We start from the raw sequence: 18,039 nt of genomic DNA, 5'->3' as shown, positions 1-18,039 counted from the left end.
ATTAATGCATTCTGGGCTTTCTCAACTCCAGTTTCCATTTGCGGTCTGGCTTCTTTCTAAAACAAAACAAACAAAAAACCCCATAACTTAGCCATAAGAAAAGCTGATATATTGCCATTTGCAGCAACATGGTTGGATCTTGGGAATATTATGCTAAATGAAATCAGTCAGACAGAAAAAGCTAAGAACCATATGTTTTCTTTTCTTTCCTCTTTGGTTGTTAAGTGGCTTTTCATTGAAATGTTTTCCTTTGTAGTTCTTAACTAGCCAGGCCTTCCACTGCAGTGCTGTTGATGTCATCTATGATGCCATGGGGGTGGTGGCCATGACATTGCAGCCCACAGACTGGGCTGTCCCCGGAATCTGTTTAATGGTTCCAGAGAGTTCTCTAGCTAAAGATCAGTGCTGCATCTGTCAGGCAATGTTGATGATCTCATCAAAACTGATATTTCCACTGTGCTTAATGTTTTGGGGTTTTTTTTGGTTCTTTCTTCCTCGTGGTGGTTCTTTGAGGGCTTTGATGATCAGGGAAGAGGCAGAAAGCACTACCTCAGTCTCGGCCTGTTTGTTCTGAATGGTCAGTTTCACTGTGATCCTCAGACCCTTCCAGTCACCGGTTGTTTTGCTGATGCCATCACCAACTTTTTTTGAAGACAGGCCCAGGGGAACAATCTTGGGGGCCAGAGTGGACGTGGCACTGACTTCCCTGCCAGTGCACGTCAAATAAATGACTTTGATCTCCTTGGGGTTGAACTTTGGTGGCATGGTGGAGGCAGCTGGTATCGGATGAACCTAGATTCTGGGCCATCGATGAAAATTGCACCTTTGTCTCCTCCCAGCTGAAAGCAAGAACCATATATTTTCACTCACAGGTGGAATATAAAGCTGAAAACAATAAATAAACAAATAATAAAAACAAACAATGAAAAACCCATAGACACAGATGGTCAAATACAGGGTGATGGAAGAATATTTGACTTTAAGTGTTGGATACACAATGCAAAATGCATATGATATATCATGAAACCGTACACTTGAAACCTATATAATATCATTAACCAACATCATCTCAATAAATTTAATTAAGAACAAAACAAAACACAATTTCCCCTGTGTCAAGAAGGCCTCACTAGGTCAGCCTCTCTGGCATCATATTTTTTTCTGTCTTTTTTCTCAGGTCAAGGTCTACCCTAATTTCAGTAGAAAATATTTATGTTTCCTATTTTATTTACTTCTCCGAATACCTTTTAAGAAGACACTATTCTTTTCAATATTTACATAGAATAAAAATCAAATTCACAGACATTAAAGGGACTCACTAAAGTTTAGAGACACTTGAAATAAATATTAGACATATCAACATATCAAGGTATGGACCAGAATATAATCCCACTGACCTGCCCAACATTTTTCCACCTTTTGAGTGTGCCTTATTTTGTCTCCTTCTTTCTTTCTCCCCCTTCATGGTTTAATTTCTAAAGAGTAGATTTACAATCCTCAACATCTTGATATCAATTAATAAAATAGAACACTTCTGCAAATAACAAAATTTTTCAGAAGAATGTTCTGATTTCCCCTTTTCTACCTAAAAAGGGGGATAAAAATCTCATGTGAATGATGTCTTCCTATACCAGGGTAAAGAAAATAATTATTTTCATCAAGGATAGAAAATTAAGAGGGAGGGTTCTACATACACAGCTTTATTAAAATAATTATATCTATTTTAGCCTCCCTATATTTTAGTTACTTTTCTAAAATTGACTCTCTTTGTTCAATCTGGTATAAAAACATTTAGATTTTATCACTCCTTTGGGTCTTTACTTCTTTTTGAGGGCCTCCAGGTCACATAAAGTGTAAATTAATATGCTTTTCTCTTGAATTTCTGTCAGTTGTTACAGAATCCTGCCTAGGCCTAAACTGGGTAGAGGAAAGAATTTCCCTCTTCATACAATCTCACAGAGTAAAGAAAACTCTAAAATGTTGATCTTTAGCTTGTGTCTCTGATATTTTCAGCAGAGACATTTGTCTCTAACTTTGATACTTCAGCCAGTCTTATGACTTCCATGACCACACACAGTCTGATGGTCAGTTGTCCCATCTCATGTAGAAAGTCACTGCTGACTGACCTCTTCGTAAAACTGTCTGGGTAATATCTGCATTTGCTGTGTCTCAGGCACATACTATTCAGAACATCCAAAACATAGTTTATCATTTACTTCAATATACCAATCTTATTCTCCTTCAGAAATCTCTGAGGTAAGTCATCTGGTTGCTCAAGTCAAAAATCTATGAGTTTTATTTGACCCTTTTTCTCCTCATGTTCTTTTCAATAAATCCAGTGTTGTTTTCTTAGCGCATTTTATGTCTTCTGCCAGTGATGGGTCTGCATTCATGCCAAATCCTCAAATACTCCCCCCTCTAATATCGTCCCCCTTGTATGTTTTCTCCACAAAGCTATCAGCAAATTTCATTAAATTAAAGATATGATTAAGTTATTTTTTAGTTTGAAACCACCCCATGTCAACTTGTTTTTATTAGGCAAAATTTATAAAATGCCCACAAGGCAGTATAATTTGACTCTTCTTATCTCACAGATTTTCAGTTCATACTTGTATGTCAGCTATGATGGTCTTTATCTATTTTCTTATCTTTTATCTTTTTCTACTCTAGATTCTTCTTGGGCCAAATCATTATTTCCATACACCTTATTTAATTTTTTCCTTTCCTTGGTCATCATTTTCATCTTCACTAAAAGGTCACTTTTCCTTAAAGTATTTCCTAGGTATAGTTAACTTTGCATGTTGCACATGCCTATGATTTTCACTTCTTTCTAATTTGTACACTTAAAACACATGTAGTGTCTATAATGCTCTATTTTCTTTCATTTAATTAAGCTCCATAAAGAGAGACAAAGTGATTCTTCTGTTCAAACCTGTAAACTGAAGCAGCTAATACAGTGCACTTTACAGAAGGAATCACATATGTTTTGTAAGAAACATTAAATACAACATTCAAGGATGAATTATAAGGTTCTTTTCACTTTTTAAAATTAAACTTATTGGGATGACATCGTTTTATACATGTTTCAAGTGTATGACTCAATAAAACATCATCTGCTCACTGCATCATGTGCCCATTGCCTCAAAGCAAAGTCTCTTTTTGTCCCCATTTTGTGCCCTTTTGCCACCTCCACCAACCCTCTCCCCCCTTCCCTCTGGCCATCACCACACGGTTGTCTGTGTCCATGGATTTTACATATCTGTTCTTTGACTAACCCCTTCACCTTCTTTCATCCAGCCTTCTCCCAACTGACAGCTATCAGTCTGTCCCATGTACCCATAGCTCTATTTTATTCATCAGTTTATTTTGTTCATTAGATTCTACATATAAGTGAGATCATACAGTATTTGCCTTTCACCAAGTGGCTTATTTCAATTAGCATAATCTCCAGGATCATTCACAATATTGCAAAAGGTGAGAGTTCCTTCTTTTTTAAAAGCCATGATTAGCTACGAGGAAGCGGGTGGCAATGCTTTAACCACACGTGTGTTGTTAGGCCCAAGAGACTCTTGCATCCTTTTCAAGGGGAATGCTAACCTTGTCTCCTTTCATATAACACAAGAATCATAAGTTTTAGTAAAACTGTTATTAGTTCTTTCTTTATCTCTTATATATCATTTTATATTGAGTACTAAATGATTATGGGGGAAACCCATTAATCTTTGAAAAGATTTTAAGGAAAAACAACAAGGGGAAAATGTTATACTGTATAAACTTCTTTACAAGATAAATCTAAAAAAGTCAAATTCATAGAACTGTTGAATAGAATGGTGGCTGTAAGGTGAATTGGTGGGGGTTGGGGAGATGTCTGTCTTATAGTACAAACATTCAGTTAAAAGATTAATATGTTCTGGAAGTCTAATATATAGGATGGTGATTATATTGTTAATAACTCTTTATTGTATACTTCAAATTTATTAAGAGACTAGTTCTTAAGTTATCTAATTTCATTTAAAAAGGTAACTATATGAGATGAACATGTTAATTAACTTGATTGTGATGATCATTTCACAACGTATATATATTACATTATCACACTCTATACTTCAAATATACATAATTTTTATTTATAAATTACACCTCAGTAAAGCTGGAAGAGAAACTATAAAATGTGTTAAAATCTATTTCAAGTTACCCCAAAGACCATCTCCCTGAAGTACTCTAGTGTCTGTTTTAGAGTTTTTCTTCAAGAATTAATCTAGTACTCAAAAGTCTTTAAGGTTTCTTTCAGGAAGGAATTAGGAGATGAATAGAGTTAAATGCTTATCAAATATTATTTACAATCATCTGTTTTGTATGATGATTCATTGATCATTTTCCCTGGGGAAGAGAAGTACCATGAAAGGGTGAATTGTATCTTAGGTACCAGTCACATTCCTCCACTGTGAATGACGACTACTAAGCACTTAAATAATTATTTGTTAAGTGGATTAATTTAAAATTTGTTCAAGACCATTGAAAGAGATAATATGTATTGCATATAAAATTCAGGCCTCCTATAATAGAACAATCTAATTCACTCTTAGAAAAAGTGGTTTAAAAAATTGCTTAAATCCTGCTATGTTTCACTGGGCCAAGACCAAATTAACCATCATTTCAGCTCCATTAGCTTGATTGTATAATGAGAATTGGAAAGAGAATTTATTAGAAAACACCTAACCTGTAAGTCATACCAAACTAAATTAAACACATTCTTAAAGCAGTAAATTGCCATCTGTTCACTTTTTCTAAGAGCTACAGCGTTTGAGATTGAGACTGCAAAGGGAAAATGACATGATGTTGAAGAATTGCAGAGTGTGAATTATGCAGATTACATTCCATCACTTACTCAAAAGAATATATAAAATCATATCAATATATTAACATTTAACATTATGTAATGTGCTTGCTTTTAAATTCATTTAAAATATTATCAGTACCAAATATTAGGAATGTGAAACAGCAGCAGAGAATTTAACTGTTCTACAATTATATTTGTATTAACTCATTCAAATGTATACAGGTCTGTGGGGGAGGGGCAAAAGCAAAAAAAATGTATACAATATATTTTTCTTTGCTTTATTGTTAACACTTCTATGTGGATTTGATTATTATCTGTGAACACAATGTAAATTCACAAAAGAGAGAAAGCAATATTTTGTACTTGATCATTAAAGTTCAGAATTGAAATAAAATTTCCTACTCCTGTTTATTGATTAGCTGAACTAAACTGACCAAACATAGCCTAGTAGAAATGCACAGTGCTGAGGTTAGACAGTGCAGTCTCAAGTTCCAAGAAAATGAATGGGTAACATCTCATGACAAGGATCATCCAGTCTATTTAAAAAAAAAAAAGTGTCATCTTTGGAATTTGAGTAACTAATCCTTCCTTGTATCATTTAATGGGAATAATTACAAATGAGTCTTAATCCAAATGTGTTCCAAATATATATTCTTCTAAGGTCATTGATTTTTGTTCACAATTGGTCCTGCTAGGTCTGATTCCAAACTTATAAATTCAACAAATGTGTTTAGAAACTTTTAATGTATAAGGGGTATTTTTAAATGAAATGAAATTTCTGTCTTTTAACAGGTTATTCTTTTAATATTTCCTGCTTGTCCTAGGTTTGGAGACTCAGTTACACTCCCATTTGTGGCTTATAGACTTGTTCCCATTCGTTGTGAATCTTCAAAACTTTCCTGTTTTAGCTTCAGCCCACACCAGTGACCCTCAAAACTGCCACCCCTGCAAATTGAGAAAGATTCAAACACATAGTTAGAATAACTGACCATTTGTATTAGACCCCAAAACTCCTTGATGAAGAGTTATTTTCCATATGCCTAATACTGATCAATGTTGAAGACAGAAAAAGTTTAAACAATTTTTCATGTTTATTACCTCTCAACATTGATTGTTTTAGAAAGTTAATATGGGGAAACAACATGAAATAAATATTTGTTACATTTAAAAGACTAAATTTGTGGTTGTAGTGAACAATATTTCATTTCTGCCTTCAACTAGCATAAAGTAGAAAAGCACCTAACCAACAATAGAAATCAGTAAATAACTTGGAACTTATCATTTACTATAGGGTAACTAGAGGAAATAGACAAGATAAGTAAAATAGTAATGTGCTACGTAATAAGTACTATGGGAAAAATAAACAATTATAATGGATAGATACAATTTAAAATGGTGATTAGGATAGGTTGCTAATAAAAATTTCATTTACATAAAGACCCAAAAACTAATACAGATTGAGCCATTCAGTTCATGGGAAGTAGTAACCTAAGCAGAGGGAACACTAAGTGCAGAGGCCATGAATTTACATGATTTCGATGTTAAAGAATAGCAAAATGTTGTGAAAGTCACTATCTAAGAGGGAGAGGAAGAGGAGGAAGAAGTAGGAAAAAAGGAAGAAGGAGGAGAAGAAGGAAGAAGAGGGGGAAGGGGGGAAGAAAGGGAGAGGAAGCAGGAAGCACAGGGCAGAAGGGAGAAGGGAGAGGAGGAGGAGGAAAGCAGAGGAGGGCAGGCAAACAAAAATGTGGAAAAAGAAAAAAGAGGGAGGAAAAGAAATGAAAGCAATGGATAAAGCAGGAATCTGGATAATCCCATGGTAGATGCAGGTAAACTGTTAAGAAAAGAGACCTTGCCCCGGCTGGATGGCTCAGTTGGTTGGAGCGTATTGTTTTCTGCTGAAAGGTGGTGGGTTTTATCCCTGGTCAGCACACATACCTGGGCTGTTAGGTCAGGCCCAGTTGGGGCATCTGTGAGAGGCAACTGTTAGATATTTCTCTCTCACATCAATGTTTTGCTCTCCTCTATCTTTTTCTACCTCTCGCTCTAAAATCAAGAAGATTAAAAAATAATAGTACATTTAATATTCAATTAAAAATTATCTTCTGTTATAGGGAGAGGGGTTGGGGGACTGGGTAAAAATGGTGAAGGGATTAAGAAAAAAACAGGCACAGGCAACTGTATGGTGATTATCAGAGGGAAGGGAGTTGGGGGCAGGTAGGAGAGGGTAAAGAAGGAATAAATGGCAGTGGAAGGACACTTGCCTGGGGTGGTGAGCACACAATACAATACACAAATGCTGTATTATACTCATAGAGTTTTACACATGAAATTTATATAATTTTATTTACCAATGTTACCCCAATACATTCAATAAAAATTATCTTTTTATATTGATGCTATAGATTCATTTATTATTATTATTAAATCTCAACTCCACATACCTGGCACCTCTGACCAATATTACTAAGAGATAGGATCAAGGGAAAATGCTAAGTGGGTAGAGATGCTCATGTGTAACAAAATAAGTAAATTTGAGAAGAGATAAAAATCAGGGAGTTACCTATCTAATTCTATTTATATATAATTCCTTAAGAATACAGAAATATTTAGCAGATATGAGATGACAGTTTAAGCACTAAAAATCTAGATCCTAAAGCAAAGAATAATATTTAGCATATTTTGGGTTACACATATAATCAACCTAGTATTTCTGAGTATCTTATAAAAGACAGTCTATCAAACATCATTGCCACATAAGTTTTTCTTTGCTTCAGATACTTCTTTTAGGTGTCTGGACATTTTTCATATTTAAAAGTAGTACAGAGAAGAATGGACACACACGTCTTAGATCAATGTCATTGTAACTCATAATTGTGAACAGAAACTTTCAATTTCCAGTAGCCATAATCTGCAAGTCCTTGTGAGGTTGGATATTTTTATATATTTTTTAATAATAGTTTCACCAGTGTATAAGTCAAACAGCACCAACCTCAGGTATTTTATCAGGTATACATTTTTAAATGTGTTCTATTGTGTGACTGTATATATACATATATTCTCCTTTAAATTTAGTTTATCATATTTTTCTATTATCATTTAGTCCCCTTCTATCCCCCTCCTCCCTGCAATCACCACAATGTTGTCCATGTCCAAATTCTTTTTTCATTTTGCTCAATCCCTCCACCCCTTCACCTCCCACCTCCACTACCTGTCATTCTGCTCTCCATCTATGAGTCTGTCCCCATTCTCCTTGTTAGTTGTTTGTTCGTTAGATTCTACAAATAAGTGAAACCATATGGTATTTGTCTTTCTCCGACTGGCTTATTCCACTTGGCATAATGTTCTCCAGGTCAATCCATACTGTTGCAAAGGGTAAAACTTTCTCATTTTTTATGGTCCACTAGTATCCATTGGGTAAATGTCCCATAGATGTTTCATCCACTCATCTACTGATAAACAGTATTTTAAATAGTTTATTTTTATTGTATTTTTATTACCATTTATCTCCTTTATACCATCTTCCACCTCCCTCCACCCACCTCTCTTCATTCAATTGCCATATTGTCCACATCCATGAGTTCTTTAGGTTTTATTTTTCTCCAACAGATTCTTTGAAGACCAGAAAATTTGAATTTTGATAAAATTCAGTTTATTATTTTATGTGTGTGGATTGTGTTTTTTACCACCAAAGTTATCATAAACATATATTATTTTCACATGTTTCCATTATCAGAAATAGTTATTCCCTTTCTATTCTTAAATTGCTGTCTTTAAAAGATTATGAATAGATATCAAATGTTGTCAAATGCTTTATATATCTATTAAAATTATCATATAAAATTTCTTTAGTGTTTTAATGTATCTCATTAATCACTTTTGAATTTAGAACATGTCTTAGAATCCCAAATTAAGTGCTAATTGTTCTTGATCCTTTTAAATGCTGGCAAATTTGAGTTGCTTTATGTTACTGAAGAATATTATGTTTATATGAGGCCTATTAGTCTTTAGTTTAGGTTTAGGTTTTGTACTATTTTTTTAAATATCTGTCTTTTATTGACATGATAATAACCCTAGCTTTTTAAATGTTGAGAAATCTTCCCCATTCGTCTATTTTCTAAAAGCTTTTTATAGAATGAAACTTATTTCTGCAGTAAACCACTTTCAAAGCTGAATTTCAGTGATTCTGCACCTCCTGGTATCCATGGCGGTGTGTGATCCTCTTCCCCTGATTGGGTACTGAATCTAGTGACTTGCTTCTAATCAAGAGAGTCTGGCAAAGGTAATAGGATGTCACTTCTAACATTAGGTTATAACAGACCGTGACTTGGTCTTGCAAGCTTTGTGTGTTTTATACTCTCTCTCTCTCTCTCTGGCTTGATCTGATGAATAAGATGTCATGTTGTGAAAAGATTTATGAAGTGGCTCAAAGGGCAAGACGCCTGTGGAGTCCTCCAGACAAGTGCTCATGAGAAACCGAGGCCTCAATTCAACAGTCCGCAGGAACTGAATCCTGCGAACAGCAACATGTGTGAGCAAGGAAGCAGAACCTTCCCAGCCAGCCGCAACTGACTCGAAATGTGAGACCCAGGATGTGACAAAGCCATTTCTCAACTAAGTTTAGGTAGGTTCATCTTCCACAAAAAGTCTCCGTTTTATTTACTGTATGTTTCCATGTATAGAGTGCACTATTTTGCCCAATTTTTTTTAGGGAAAAATAAGGGTGTACATTCTACATGGGTAGTAACTGAAATACCTTATATCTGTTCTTGTGTTTTGTAATTATTTGTTGTAAGAAATGTCTTATACCATAATATGTTCAAAAATGAATGCTAAAATGTCTTTATAATACAAAAACAAATATCTGAATATAAATAAGTAAATAAATAATAGAATTAAAAAATAAAATGAAAGATTTTTTTCCTGAGTGTTTGGGCCAAAAATGTGGGTGCACATTGTGCGTGGGAGCATATTATACACAGAAAAATATGGTAATTTGTCAAATTTATTGGCACAAAATTTTATTTAATATATCCTAATCATTATTTTGTTAGGTTTTGTATCCATGTCCTTTCTGTTCTGTTCTGGTTTTGGTAATTGCGTCTACTGTCTTTATCTTTCACTGACTGGCTAAAGGTCTGTCAAATGTATTGTTGTTGTTTCAAAAAACCAACTTCCATTTATTTATTTGCTGTTTTTCTGGTTTCAATGTCATTGTCATCTGCTGTAAACTTCATTTTCCTTATTGTACTTTTTGGGGGGTTAATATTAATTTCTGTGAGCACTGTTTTAGTTGCACTAAATGAATTTTGATCTGTTGTGACTTCACCCTTTATGACAAGTTACTTGCAAGTTTAATTTCCCAATATTGATTTTGTAATTGATTCTAAGTTAACTCTGTTACTATGAGAACATACTTCCAATTATTTTAATCCCTTAAGTCCCATTTGTCATAGTCACTTTACTTTCCCCAATAGTCACAACATCTGGGTCATCTCCAATTCTAGTGCATTTGATTATTTTAAATATCTAGTTTTTTAAAATATCTGTCTTTGCAATGTGTATGTGTGTGTTCATGCAACCTGTCTTGTCTTTATTGTCTGATTTTGCAAAACAGTGTAAGAAAATGAAGACTGTGGTAAATAATATTTACATGCCTCTTTTTCCCCAAAACTTTCAAGTATATGGGAAAAGGTTAGGATATATGATGTATCATATATCCTATCATAGGATATATGATATATGTGGATTTGGGTGTTGAGCTTGTGGTTATGTTTTACCATTCATTTCAGATTTCTGTAATGTTACCTTTTCCTTTGTGTGGGTGCTGGCTTATTAGGGAAATTTTTTCAATGTCCCTGTTCCACTCTTAGGTTTAGACTTTTCTTATGTGCCTGAATATCACAGAAGTTCTCTCTCTACCATCCTGTTCCTCCTCTGGTTGTAGAAAACTTTATTGTTATTCAATCCTACTCATTAAATGTGTGCCCCCCCAAATTCACGTGTTGAAGTTCTAACTCCCACTACCTCAGAATGTGACTCTGTTGGGAGAGATGGCCTTTAAAGTCCTGATTAAATTAAAATGAGGTGCTCAGGGTGGGCCCAGGGCAATCTGACTTGTGGCCTTATAAAAAGAGAACGTTTTTACTCATGAACAGATACCAGGAACGTGTACACACAAAGAAATAGTCCATGTGAGTACACAGCAAAAAGATAATTCAAACTTTGATCTTGATCTTGGACTTCTGATCTCCAGAACTCTGACAAAATGAATTTTTGTTGGTTAATCCACACAGTCTGAGGTATTTTGTTATGGTAGCCCTAGCAAACTCATATAATCATCGTTATCTATTTTTGTTGGGGAAATGGGGATGTATTGTCTCTTGTGCTTATGGAAGCATTGCCTGTATTCCTGTACCTTTGGTGTTGGGCTATTTCAGTTTTCTTGAGCCTCTCCTAGCATTAGTTCTCCAGTTGCCTGAGTGCAGTAAATTTTCCTTCTTTTACCCAGATGTAGTGTTTTTGTTTGTTTTATTTGTTTATTTTGCTCTTTCACCACAGTTGCAATGGGTGTTCAGACATATCATTGAGAGTTCAGTGTTTGCTGCCCTTTTTATTGAGGAATTAAGTGTTTTTCCCTTAGGACATCTCCTTTTTAAGATTTCAAGGGCCTACGGGGTAAAGGAGCATAAATATAACAGTAGATATAATCCAGTGTGACACATTGCCTTCTAGACAAATGTAGAGCAGACTAGGAAAACAGAGCCATGTGAAAATATAATACCTAGGAGGATTAGAGAAGGTTTCATCAGAGTAGTAACAGGAGAACTAAGATTTACATCAACTATTTAACTTCTCTGAGCTAGTTACCATACTATTAAATAAACTGACGTGTTTAAAATATAAATAAGTACCACAACAGAGGACTTTTTTGAGATTGGCAAGATGAAGAAGATTTATATATGTTTCATAGAAAAGAAATATAATATGGCTGGTTCTACTAAGTTCCTGAAATGAAATGTAGAATAGAAAATGTCAGAGGCAAACATTTGTTTGCACTGAATGAAATTCAAGTAAAATTTAGCATCCATGCTAAGAAAAAACTGGTCAATGTGCAATAAATCTCTACTGTAATAATTCCTGTATAAAAACATTCTACCTGAACCAATCATTCTAAATTAACCTTTTTCTTATATGAATTACATTTGAGATAATATTTACCTCAACATATTTCTTCAAATAATTGTGTCAAGTTGTCCTCTTAAATAATTATTTCTCATTAATACATATTAACAATTGAGTCACTTTTGGACTAATATTTAGAATTCATGAATTTAGACTTTTTCTACTTTTGAGTTTAGCAATTTCTGCAATTTAACATTACTAATGATGTGACTGTTTAGAAGCAGTTTGTTAAAGTGCTCTTTATTCAATTTTACATAATATAAGCAACATATGTGTTCAAAATAATTCTTACTTCTACCCAGAGTTATAATTTTTCCACATGGAATTCCAGGTGGGCATCAAAGCAAGGGTGGAGGAGATAGCAAAAGACAAAGGGTAAGGAGTGCAAGCTGGTCATCTCTTTCCCCTGTAACTTCTCTCAACCTCTTATGTGGAGCACAGCATCAGTGGGTACAAGTGAGTATATGAGACTGTGTTTTTGTTCATTGTTGTGTTTCTGGTTTCCTTCTGCTCAGAACATACCACTGCCCTGAATAAAACAGGGTTTCCTCTTCTGGGTGCCAACTGCCCCCCGTCATCTGGTACAAAATGACATGAGGGGAAATACCAGCATATATATTTTACATGGCTAAAAATGAAATATAAAAATAAAAAATAGTGCTGTCAAATTAACATATTTAATGTCATGGAAAAGACTGTAATGTAAATTGATCTAATTGTAGGCCAAGACAGAAAGAGAATACACACAGATTAGTATAAACACAACAGACCAGGTCAATAAGAAGTTCAAGGTAGCTAGAAAAAGAGATTTCCCCATTGTGGTACATAGGACAAGAACTCCAGGAAGAGCCAATACTTATAAATGCAAAAAATGCATGCATTAGTACTCATTGGGAGCACCTATCAACAAGACCTGGCATTTGTTACAAACCAAAGCACTTGGAAATTTAAGGTAACATTAAAGATAATCGCTTTTACCATTTAATGAAGTCCTCCTTAAAAAAAGCACCGGATATTTTGAAAGAAAGGCATATGAACCAATTTTATTAATTAGTTTTTGTGAATATTCTGGTCTGTATTATAAGATGAATGAAAGATTTAAAACAAAGATTCCACATATCAGTGAGATGATACAGTATTTGTCTTTTACTGACTGGCTTATTTTACTTAGCGTAATATTCTTCAGTTCCATCTATGCTGTTGCAAAAGGTAATATTTCCCTTCTTACTGATGCATAATATTCCTTTGTGCAAATGTACCACAGCTTTTTTGATCCACTCACCTACCAATGAGCACTTACGCTGCTTCCAATTCTCGGCTACTGTGATTAACACTGTTGTATAGAGGTGAATATATTCTTTTGAATTGAAGTTTGGGGATTTTTAGGATATATTCCCAGAAGTGGGATTGCTGGGTCAAAAGGCAGCTCCATTTTTTAATTTTTGAGGATCTTCCACATGGTTTTCCTCAGTAGCTGTACCAGCCTGCATTCCCACCAACAATGCACTAGAGGCATAGATACATGGACCAGATTGACAGCTGTCTAGGGGAATAGGAGAAGTCGGGGACTGGATGGAAGAAGGTGCAGGGCTTAGCCATGACCCATGGACTTGGACAATGACGTGGTGATGACCTGAGGAGGGTGCAGTGGCTGGGTGGAAGTTGGCAAAGGGGAGAAAGGTGGGGACAACTGTAATAGCATAAATAGCATAAACAAAAATTTAAATAAATGAAAAAATGATTTAAAACAAAGAATAATGATTAAATAACTGTATCTAAGGCATTATTTAAACTAATCTTCTTTAACAATTTGTATGATCTTTGATAGAGTTTACCTCATCCTATGTCTTACTATATACATTACATTTGTCTCTATCATGAAAACAAACACCAAACTTTAGAACATAAGGGTTTTATAAAATGCATTTTAATAAATACTGAAAATTGTACATTGAAGGCATATTACAACTTATGTCCAATGTTCCCATGAGAGTTTTGATTCTGTTCTTGTAATTTAAATCTAAGGATTTTACCATTTATATTAATAAACATCTCTTGCCATTATGAATCTTTTCAAGGGTGCAGTATGGGCATTATTGACATTGTATTGTGGCAAATATTTGAGTCACACAGTTTTAACATGTAGAGTAGGCAGAAAGCACTCTCTCTCTTAACACTTTTACATTTGGTTCAAATGAAAGAATCATCCTAGAATATGATTGTCAAACTAAACTATCGGCCAAAATAGTATTTTGGCTGGTAGTTAACGATACGCCAAAATAATAATCTGGACCCCAAGACCTGCTAAATTTGAAAAATAAAGATAATTTTACATTACATGTTGGTTATTCTTGAAAGAAAAGTCAGTGTCCATGTATTTTTTCTTTCTTAAAACCAAGAATATTTTTTATTATGTATTGACAAGAGAATGGATTGTCAAAAGCCAAAAAGACCACTAAATACTATAAAACTATGTGTATGCACATAATTGCCAAAATTAGAAACTACATATATACATTGAAAGTTAGAAGGGTTATAACTGGTAAAATTTGTACAGCAGTGAAAATCAAAATTCATAACTACAAACAGCAGTGTGAATTAATCTCATGAGTATAATCTGAATGAATAAAGCTAGACACAAAAGAATGCACTTTGAAAGTATATTTTTTCTATTTAGTTTTTTTTAAGGCAAAAGTAATTTATGTTGTTAAATTTCAAGGTAGTGTTTACCCTTGGAGGAGGAGTGGGTGGGTAGGGGTGAAAATGAAATGGGTTTCACAGATGCAGGTGATAGTTTTCTGGGTCTGTCCGTTACATGGATGTGTTTAGTATGAAACATTCATTAAACTATAATTTATTGTCATAAGATAATTCTCTATGGGTTTCTTACATACATCTGTGTTGTGTGAGCAGTGACATTGGCTGCCTTTTATCCCAGACTATACTTTCAAGATGTTAATAGAGAAATGGCCTTGGAAGAGGGAGAAATGTATCCCTTCAAGGTGGAGAGTAGATTAGTTTCTTGAGTAGTATAATAAAGATGATGCTTCTTTCTAGGCAGATGTTTGAGTACATTTGTTTGAAGCCCTTTTTAAGATGGGGTTTCTCTAAGTTTAGAGTTCCTCTCCTCTGACACAACCCACTGCATGTGAACATGTTCAGGGGTCCTTGTTGGATGTCCTTGTGGGAACTGAGGACCAGGAAACACTGAAAAAGATCATATATTAGCTACTATTATTGTTGTGAGTAATAATTTGTCCTATGTTTCTTCCTCAGGAGTCTTGCAGATTCTGCCAGCATCTTTGAATGGTGGCCGGCTCACTTGCTAGCTTGAGAGGAAGGTGAAAGCTCAGACCCTTTACATTTGACACTAAAATAACCACTTAACAGAAGTGTACTTTAATAGAAACTAAAAAATTACTTGTGGTTGCCTTGATTCCTTATAAATTATAAACTGAAGAGTAAAGGAAATGTAGAAACTAAAGAACATTTCTGCTAGAAGTCACACACACTCCAAATAAACCAAAACACCTGCTAGCACTTATAAAACAATAATCTAATTTTTGCATCTTGATGCATTAGCTATTCTTCTTGGAAGGGATCAATACAAAAGAGCACGGATTTGTTAAATCTCTGCGTTTTTAGTTATATGGAATTTTAGTTGAATTTCCATGTGTAAAAGTGCCCTAAAATATGAATTACTCAGTGTCACATGAGGGGGTAGGTTTGAGGGTGGCTAGATGGAGATGGGTGTGGTGGGGAGGCATGGTGGGGTAAAAATGGAGACAATTGCACTTGAACAATAAACTGTACTTGACCAGTAAAAAAAAATAACTTCAAACCTAAACAATTTGGCAAAAATCATGTTGATTTAAAAAATGGTGGACTGGGTCTAGAATTCAGTTTTTCTACCCAATCATGTTACTTTAAAATTTAAAAAAATTGCAATGTAAAAAAGACTTAAAAATACAGCTTTATTTTATTTATTTTGTTGAACAAGAAGCAAAGATGGATGCAGCATTTAGTATTTGTTGAGTGAACAATAGCATTGCTTGTGTTGTTTACAGAGGATTCTTTTTAAAAATTTTTATTTGTTTAATTTTAGAGAGAGGGGAAGGGAAAAAGAAAGCATGGGAGAGAAACATCAATGTGTGGTTGCCTTTCTTGTGTCCCCCACTGGGGACCTGGCCTGCAACCCAGGCATGTGCCCTGACTGGGAATTGAACCGGCGACCCTTTGCTTCACTGGTCCAATCCACTGAGCTACACCAGCCAGGGCAGACTCTTTTGGTAGAAGACACAGTGGCTGGAAACAGTCTGATAATAACTTATTGGGGCAAAGTTTAAGTTTTTGTAGTAATTGAACTAATATCACATTAAATTATAAGTATATTATGAAAGATAGCAAATATAGCTCAAAGCATAGAAAATAGGGAAACTGAAGACAGACAGCTTAATTTATTTTTTCCAAAATTATTTAACAATTTTGTTGATGGGAAACCTAAACCTTAATCTCACTAAAATGCTCTGTCTTTATAGTCATAAATTTATCCCCAAAAGGAAAAAGTAATGACCTTTCTGTTTGAGAAATACATTTATGGTAATTTATGGCAAATACTTTTAGGCATCATAATTTCTTATCACTTTAATATGTGAATATTGAATAATTTCTATATTCCAAACATAGAATAATAAGATCTTATTTTTGAAAAGTGAAAAATCACATTGATGATGAATCATTAAAAACTCAGGAATTAGAAACAATAACCAAATACAGTAGAATAATACACATTCAGGGTTTTAATTCCCACGGTGTGCAGTTTTCTCTACAGCGGCGTTGGTGGCTCAGCTCATTCTAATGATGTTTATGCCAACACGAAGCAAAGACACAAAAATGGCCTAATAAAAAAAAGTTGTCTATGGATGGTGAAAGCATATTATTGTATGAAATATTCTGCACAAGGCCCTTTGGGATCCCTTCCAGCTAAACAACTAGGCTGGCTTTCATTACTGGGGCTGTTCTCCCGGGATCTTTCTGTTGCTTTTCAGCTTTGATAGAATAGAAGTGAAGGGATGAGGGTGTTGAGCCTGATTGGTTAATCACTCTGGGGACATGGACTTATGAGCTGCTCACCAAGCTCTACAAAATATATAAAATATAGTTTTTTAAACTATTAAGCAAGAAAAAGAGGTTTATAACCTAAAGGGAAAATTGCTTTTGGGTGCTGATATTTTCATGGTTCTTTGATCATTGTCCTCACCTCCTTATTTCTCATATCAGATAACTTTAGTTAATAAATAGGGACAATTTTTGTTTTATTGCCATATTTATAGATATAGTGATTTGATTAACTTTTTAATATGTTTTGCTTATGACAAGTTATGCTGTGAATTAACTAAGATTATTGTAACATAATTGCTCAAATATTACTTTTTGCTAAATCATATTAAGAATTTCCCTTGTAAGAATGTATTTTTTCATAAAATCACCCAAAATGTTCAGTGGAAATCAAAAGTGTAATGAACCAGCATATGAATAAAAATGGTTAATGTAGATATATAAGAGCAATTCATTGCCTATATGCTGTATCTCTCAAAATAATAAATTCTTGTGAATTATGGTAAAAATATTCTTCTTGAGACATTACGAGTAAAGATCAAAAATTCAGTTTCATGGCCTGCTTTTTTTCCCTGAAGAATTGCTTAACATTATGAGATTTTTCAAAATTATTGATTTTCTAGTATTTTTATTATTTGATAAGGAATTATAAAAGTAGTTTTATACAGGTTTATTGATAGTATTAAAACCTGTTCAAATTATTAGTAAAAATATATTAGTAACATCATGGTTAACTATGACTAACTTGACAATGCTTATAGTTCCAAATGTGTTCACAAGGCTGAATCACATGGGTAGATTTGAAATTAAATGTAAGGTCATGGTGGATTTTAATTTTCTGTTAACCCAAATGCTGATGCTTTCCATTCTTTGACATGAAAATATGGCTAACAATGTCC

General features: G+C 34.2%; 1 non-coding gene and 1 pseudogene across 1 annotated transcript; both read right to left on the bottom strand.

Annotated features, from left to right (window-relative positions):
- Positions 1–259: 259 nt before the first annotated feature.
- On the bottom strand, positions 260–840 carry LOC119058412 (60S ribosomal protein L12-like; annotated as a pseudogene).
- A 2,653-nt stretch (positions 841–3,493) lies between these two features.
- On the bottom strand, positions 3,494–3,619 carry LOC119058415 (U6atac minor spliceosomal RNA). Its single transcript, XR_005084251.1, has one exon. It is a non-coding gene; the product is annotated as a U6atac minor spliceosomal RNA (small nuclear RNA).
- Positions 3,620–18,039: the final 14,420 nt, after the last annotated feature.

This window comes from Artibeus jamaicensis, unplaced genomic scaffold (assembly GCF_021234435.1).
Source record: "Artibeus jamaicensis isolate MK-2021 breed Jamaican fruit bat unplaced genomic scaffold, CSHL_Jam_final scaffold_286, whole genome shotgun sequence".
Taxonomy (NCBI): domain Eukaryota; kingdom Metazoa; phylum Chordata; class Mammalia; order Chiroptera; family Phyllostomidae; genus Artibeus; species Artibeus jamaicensis.
This window is presented reverse-complemented; position numbering and strand designations above follow the sequence as displayed.